This window comes from Callospermophilus lateralis, chromosome 15 (assembly GCF_048772815.1).
Source record: "Callospermophilus lateralis isolate mCalLat2 chromosome 15, mCalLat2.hap1, whole genome shotgun sequence".
Taxonomy (NCBI): Eukaryota; Metazoa; Chordata; class Mammalia; order Rodentia; family Sciuridae; genus Callospermophilus; species Callospermophilus lateralis.
In genome coordinates this window covers 19,837,335-19,845,564 of record NC_135319.1, presented here as the reverse complement: position 1 = coordinate 19,845,564, position 8,230 = coordinate 19,837,335, and positions in this window count along the sequence as shown.

Sequence of the window (8,230 nt, the reverse complement as noted above, 5' to 3'; positions counted from 1 at the left end):
CTCTCCTTATTCCCTGACTATAATCTTTTTTAAAAATATATTTTTAAGATGTTGATGGCCCTTTATTTTATTCATTTATTTATATGTGGTGTTGAGGATCAAACGCATATGCCTCACATATGCTAAGCAAATGCTCTACCACTGCACAACTCCAGCCTTGTAGTCTTTTATTGAATAAAATTATCCTTTTTTATGCTTTGATTTTTCTCTAGATAGTTCTTTTCTTTCTTTCTTTCTTTCTTTCTTTCTTTCTTTCTTTCTTTCTAACAAATTCAAAAGCACAGAAAATTTCAGGATTTTAAGGAATCTTAGCAACCATTCAAAGTATCCTTTAGTACTTCAAAATGTGTTTAAAGTCCTGTCCAAATGGTTGTTATGAACAACAACCTATGACCTACAGATATTAAAGTGATTTTCTGAATATAGTAAGTTGCCACAGTAAGATCTGAATGAGCTCAGGTTCCTTAATTGAAGGCCCAAGACGATACACTACTACTATTTTGTAGGTGAGTGTTTTAATAGAGTCAGAGATCAAATCCAGTGAACCTTAATGCAGAGGATCAAAATGAAATTAGTGCATAAACCCTGTGACAGAGAACAGAATGGAACTAACAGAGGAAGAATAGGTTTGAAGAGGAACAATGCCAGGTTTTGTAGTAATGGGGAGTTTAGAAAAGAGATCAGAATATTAGGATTTACAACCAGTTTGATAAAGGCAAGACAGGGATTAAAGACATAGGATATAGGGAGCTATCTAGAAAGGCATATTAAGATAGGGAGTTCAAGGTGACTTGAACAGGTTTTTGCTTCCTTGGAGGAATTGACCAATCTCCAGATTTTAAATAATATTAAAATAATTTCAGATATTAAAATAATTTCAGCTATGGGAAGAATCTCCAGAGAACATAGAAATATGAGAATGGCTTATAAAACCTGGAGCATCAAGGAACTAGAAGTTGCTGAACCACCTCCACAACTTTTGACAACTCATTCATATCCTACGTAATGTAAGGTAGGACAGGGGGTGTGTATAGTTGGAAAAGCTATCATGGATTTTCAGTTAGGTTGTTGGTAACATGCTTATGCTGAGATCAGTGACTGCTACTCCATTTAGTTTTCCAGGAACAGGGAGAGAGAGAGTTCCCACTCTTGGTCCTCAAAACCAACCTTGTTTCAGGAAACTGAATCTTTATAGGATGAACATTAAAAGGTTGGAGACTGCCACTTGATTCTGAAGAAGAGAGATGTGGGAGTGCAAGCATTAGGAAGGAAGATATTTAGATAGTACTTAGGGAAATAGAAGTAACACTTCTAGTACTCTACTATGTAGGCAATCATTCCCATTGAGAGAGAAACTATGAAGGGATTGTTAGCTTATGTGAATAATTGGATTTTGTAATTTATATTTTTTGTCTCTGAGAAAAGTACTACCAATAACAACACATACATTTGTTCTTTGACTTTCATACATTCAAACGTTTCAAATGTTTTGGGGAAATCGCTATGCTATTTGGAGGTAAGGGAAAGCAATATGGCCTTTTTAGTAGGTGTCTTCCACCATGCTGAAGTACCAAGACTGCCATTTTTGGTACTAGATGTTAAACCGAGGGACACTTAACTACCAGGCCACATCCTTTGCCTTTTTATTTTTTTATTTTGAAATGGGTTCCATTAAGGTGCTTAGGGTCTTGCTAAATTGCTGAGGCTGGCTTTGAACTTGCCGTCCTCCTGCCTCAGCCTCCTGACTCTGGGATTACAGGTGTTTTCCACCACATACCTAGCTCCCAGCTTAGTCTTTGATCAGTGAATAGAGACTGGAGAGGGAAGAGTGTAACTTTTTTTTTTAAAGAGAGAGAGAAAGAGAGAAATTTTTTTAATATTTTATTTTTCAGTTCTCAGTGAACACAACATCTTTATTTTATTTTTATGTGGTGCTGAGGATCGAACCCAGTGCCCTGCGCATGCCAGGCGAGCACGTTACGGCTTGAGCCACATCCTCAGCCCAAGAGTGTAACTTTTATCTTGACTTGGGTCAGGTTTCTGTCAGTTCAGGTAAAAAGTTGTGTCAGCCATTAGTTGGATTTTCAGTTCAGCCTCAGGACAGGCAAGTTATGAAGATAAATTATTCTTACACTCTACCAGTATATATATCATTGCTCTTAAATAGCAAGAAGTGTGCCTTCATTGAGTATTTCACAGAAAGGGAAAAGTGGGGCAGAAATTGGTTAAAAAAACTTTCTTAAAAAAAGGTAATATTTTAAATATATCAATCAATCAAGAAATGCCATTTAATGAATGGAACTGGAGACTATCATGCTAAATGAAATAAACCAGTCCCAAAAATCCAAAGGCAGAATGTTCTCTCAGATATGCTAAATCACAATAAGGAGGAATAGGATAGACAGTAGAATAAATCAGATATAACTTTCCTATGTTCTTATATGAACACATGACCAGTGTAACTCCAAATCACGTACAGCCATAAAAGTGGGAGGTTCTGCTCCGTATATGTTTGATATGTCAAAATATATTCTACTACAATGTATAACTATAAAGACCAAATTTTTAAAAAAAATTTAAAAGAAGCATCATTTAATATACTAGTAGTATAGAGAGCTTTTTCTCTATTTTTATCTTTTTCATATTTAATTTTTCAAAACACTGAGGCTTTCCCTCTTGTTTTAATTGTCAATGGACCTTTATTTTATTTGTTTATATGTGGTGCTGAGAATCAAACCTAGTGCCTCTCACATGCTGGACAAGCACTCTACCACTGAGCCACAACCTCAGCCCCTGTTATATGATTTTGCTCTGAAAATTTTCCAACAAACTTGGCCCTGGTGATTTCTGGTCTGTATCAGATAAGGATGACAATAAATCTGATACCAAGGTCAAGTGTTCTTTCATGAAATTAATTATCTTGCTCTGAATTTTGTTTTATGAAGTGTTTACTATTAAAATTTAACAATGTTCTCCCTGTCATTTTGTATAAAAATTTGCCCAGGAGAAATAATTCTATAGGATTATGTTAAATTTTTAAAGTTTTATTTTTGTAACTACCAGTAGTCTTCAAATACTTAAGATAAGTGTGTTCTAGATAAAAGAATGGGCAGTAGCAACAACAAAAAATACATTAAGGAAAGCATTCCAATGGAGGAGGAAATATGAAATTTGGTCAAGGATTATTTGGATGAATTTATTTTATTGTGACTTTTAAATCATGCTCTCATGACTTGCAATTTGCACACCTAAATATATCTTAAATTGATTGAATTAGCTTTTATAGTAATCATGGAATTTGAAAGTTTGAAAGCTATACAGCACATTGAAGTTTTTTTCTAGAGCTTTTTATTATCTTTGGTTCTGTATTTACACTAAAATAATATTAGAAATTGTAAAAATTTAGAAATTTATGTCTGTTTCTCAACATTTCGATTACAAAGAGCTTGCCCCATGTTTTCTGAGTCTTTCCTTTTAGAGTACATTTAAATCTCTTCATGTAATTGAAGAATAGATGTTTTGTGCAAAAGTCTGTAGATACAGAGACTTTCAGTAATCATATAGTAAGATTTTTATTGAGGAATTTTTTGCATTGTGGTTTTAAAACAGCCTCTCAAAGTTCTTGTTACATTCTAAAATTCCAAGTTTTAGAAGATTCTATACATAGTTATTTAAAAATTCATTTTAAAGCTCTTCTATTACTCTAAGCTATTGGAGGTTAGGAAACATATTTGTGTGTATCATACAGGATCTAGAATAAGGTATTAGATGGAAAAAAATTCTTAATTTTTTTGAACATCAGTAAAGTTAAGGAAATATTTCTATATAATGAAGTGTTCTAAGCAATATAATATGTATGAGATAGGTAAAAATTGACTATTGAATTTCTAAAAGCATGACTTAATTTTATATTCTCTTTTAAGGTTTAGGGAGTAAAAATTCAAGTGAGTTATCTTGAAGTGATATTGTAAATAAGAGGCAAACAAATGAGAGAAATTTCATAAATATAAATATAGGTACCAGAATATCCTTAGCATCTTTCAATTATGAGCTTAAATTAGAACTTTCCATTAAAATCTCTTAAACTTCTTTTGAGCTCCACCTCACATGCTTTTAAATGCATCTTTCCAAACTGCACATCCTCTAGAATTCTGATTACTAACTCTTTCTTTCAGAGGAAAATGTATGAAACATTTATTTTACACTTTTTCTTTTTCCCTGAGGAAAATTTTACAGATTGCAGATAGTGGTGTATAACCATGTTTAATGAAATGAGTTACTCATCTTAGGGTAATAAACCAAATGCTTTATTACAGAAATAATTAGAAAAAAGCAACTGTTCTGTAATAGAAATCAGTTTTATCAGTGTTATTAGCATGAATAAAAGTTTGTGTTGTTTCTTTCCATACCTTACTCCTAATTCCTTTCCTTTTGTTCTTCTGCTTAAAGTTATACTCTCACCTCTCTCTTTTTGTTTCTACCGTCGGTCTTACCTTTTTAAAAATTATTTACCCCTAGAGTCAATATTTCCTTGCAAAAACTGTTTTTCAGCGCCTTTTATTCAAGCAATCTGTCTTCGTTGACTTATTTAGTTTCCTTTCTCGTTGCTGTGTGTCCATTCACCAATCATTGCCCAAAAGGATATATTCTTTTCTTTCTTCACTTTCTCCTGGGTGGAGCTGAATTTATTGATCTATTTTCTTTATGTATGGTGATTCCAACGCAACATATCTTATAAGATATTCCTAAAATCTCTGCTCTTGTATTTTTTCCTTTCAAGAGGTCATTCATACAAATATAAATCATGAAAACACTTTCAAATACCACAAGACATTATTTCAAATTATTAAATTTAAAATGGTAATTTTTTCCAATGTGGCCCAAACTACAGGTGGATAAAATGTGCATCCAAGGTTATTTAGGTTAAAAAATAATCTCATATATATCTTGTCTTTGTGCAATCATTAATTAGATGAAGGAAGTAATAATTTGGAGATCTATCATCTCTCATAATCCTCACCCCATAAGCAGAGGTAGGTCACTAAATGGCAAATTGAAGTTTGACTCTTCTGAATGGCTCAGAAATCTGGTTTTCTCTTAAATCATGTAGTATGTTGAATATTATAATTATTTTATCAAATTTGATGCTTATTATTATTTTTCTTTCCAAAATGTCTCAGAAGAAATAAGGAACTACGTGAATGTTCTCAGCAATTCAGGAAAGATGATAAACTACTTAAAGACTGCTTGTTCTTACGCTGCTCATTGACTTGAAAGGACAAGAACTTTTCATGTTCATTTTGTTTTTATTGTCATAGAAGCAAAATATAACAGTGGAAAATCAGAAAATTGAACCCTGCCTGACAACAGTGGTGCTAATAGTTCAAAGTGATTGAGACCACTCTTGTATGATCAGTCAAAGTAAAGAATGTTTTCATTATCTTACCTTAAAGGAAGTGGGTTTTTTTACAATTATTTTCCTATATTTTTTTCACATATCACCTTCCAAATCCACATTATGATGACAAAGATCCTACCTAATAATAATAATAATAATAGTAATACAAGGCCACAAGGTCATAATTTTAAAAATCAGGTACATAACAGGAGAAAGGTATAGATATAGGTTTGAGATTTATAGAAATTAGTGAGAGTGACCACTATGGGAGAAAGAATTAGAAAGCAAATCAAAAGAACAGCTAGATGTATAGTAAGCTGAGAATGGGCTTGAATTGGGAACAGTTTTTTTTTTTTTTAAGAATGACAATACAAACATCAAGATTGAATAAAAGGGTCAAGATGAAAGATGTTATAAAAACACAACAGAAACAGTGAAGTTAAGGAGAGTAGGAACTCTAGCATAAACTAGATTGTTCTGAAAGACTTAGAATTATTTTTAATGAAATGAAAAAAAAATGTAACCCTTACCTCTTTTGCATTTAAGGAATTTGCAGTTCCTATGGGGATAGGAGTAGAAGTGGAATTCTGGAGTCAGTATAGTGTGAGCTGACAACTAAAGGGAAAGAGTCAGACACATAATTGGTAATATTTTCTTCCTTCCTTTCTTATTGAGGTTTGTAAGAACTTTTTAAACTTAGCAATAATGTAGGATAGACTTAAAATGGTTAAGATGGTAAAAGTAAAAGTATTTACTTTCTCAATCATCTTCTTGCACACTAATGGTCTTCCTTCCGTTTTCATGAGGAACATTTTTCACCCTACTGGCTTCCACATATGGAGAAAACATATGATACTTTTGTTTCTTAGTCTGGCTTATTTTGCTTAGCATTTTGCTTTCTAGTTCCATCTATTTTCCTGTGAATGATAAAGTTTTGTTATTTTTATGGTGGAATAATGTTCCTTTGTGTGTGTGTGTGTGTGTGTGTGTGTGTGTGTATTTATCACATTTTCTTTATCCATTTATCTGTTGACATACATCTAGGCTGATTACATAACTCAGCCATTGTGACTAATGCCATGATAAACATGGATATTTATGTATTTCTAAATTATGCGGACTTCAGTTCTTCAATAAATGCCAATGAGTGGCATATGTATAATATATGGTAGCTCTATTTTCATTTTTTGAGTATCCTCCATACTTATTTCTGTAGTGGCTACAATAATTTACAGTCCCACCAGCAATGTGTAAAAATGTCTTTTCCTTACCACCTCCCCAGAATTTATTATTTGTGTCTTGATGATTGCCATTCTGAGTGGGTTAAGATGGATCTTAACTACTTAAGATGTAGTTTTGATTTGCATTTCCCTAATGGCTAAAGATAGTTGATATTTTTTCATGTAAGAGTTGGCCATTTGTACCTCTCTATTTTTTTAAAAAAGAGAGAGAGAGAATTTTTAAATTTATTTTTCAGTTTTTCGGTGGACACAACATCTTTATTTTATTTTATGTGGTGCTGAGGATCGAACCCAGGGCCCCATGCATGCCAGGCGAGCGCGTTTTCGCTTGATCCACATCCCCAGCCCCTGTACCTCTCTTTTAAAAGCTATCTATTCATTTTATTTGCCCATTAGTTGAATAGTTTTTTCTTTATTTTTTTCTGGTGTTGAGTTTTTAGTTGGTTACCTATTCAAGATATTAATCCTTTCTCAGAAAAGTAACTGGCAAACATTGTGTCTCATTCTGAAGGCTATCTCTTCACATTGTGAGTTGTTTGCTTTGCAGAAACTTTCTAATTTGATACATTCCCATTTATCTATCCTTGCTATTATTTCTTTTTTTTTTTTAGAGAGAGAGAGAGAGAGAGAGAGAGAGAGAGAGAGAGTTTAATATTTATTTTTTAGTTTTTGGCGGACACAACATCTTTGTTTGTATGTGGTGCTGAGGATGGAACCCAGGCCACACGCATGCCAGGTGAGCACGCTATCACTTGAGCCACATCCCCAGCCCTTGCTGTTATTTCTTAATTATCATCTTCCTATTGAGGAAGTCATAGTCTGTTTATATACTGGAATATATAAATATATTTCCCTTATATTTTCTCCCACCAGTTGCAAAGTTTCTGATCTTCTACCTAGATCTTTGATCCCTTTTGAATTTAATCTTGTGCACAAAGAGAAATAGAGATCTTGTTTCATTCTTCTACACGTGAGATTCAGTTTACTCAGAATCATTTTTTCCTCCAATGCCCTTTTGAGAAAGGACAATGAATGGTTTCATGCCTTGTAACTAAACTCAAACCACCAATTTTAAATGGGCAATGCCCTCAATTCTCTCCAGAATATAGACTGGCCAACCAGCAGATCACACCTCCTGCTCATCTGAATTTTCAGTAGACCTGTGTTAACTGTCTTCCTCCAGGTTCCCATTAAATTTCAGAATGGGTATCCAATGGATATGGGGAAGGAGGTGACTTCTATGTCTTGTGACATAAAACATGCAGAGATTTTGATCTCCTGCACGAGTCCCAGCAATGGATCCTTTCCAAAACTGGCCCCTGTAACTGCTCTACATGAATCTGCAAGGAATTGCTTGGCTTCACCTCAGTGGTGGAGGTAGCTATAACTCCTCCATGTGCTTTTCATCATGGTGGGTTGGCTATACCTGGGAATTCTGCTCTTAAGTGGGGAGGTGCAGGAATCAATGTTTCTACCAAACCCTACTTTGGCACTTACTGTCACTAAGCTCAAATAGTCACATTTAAATAACTGTACACTTGGCTTCTTCTGTCCCTTAGGTTGACTCCCTGAACAAGCCTCTAGTCACCCA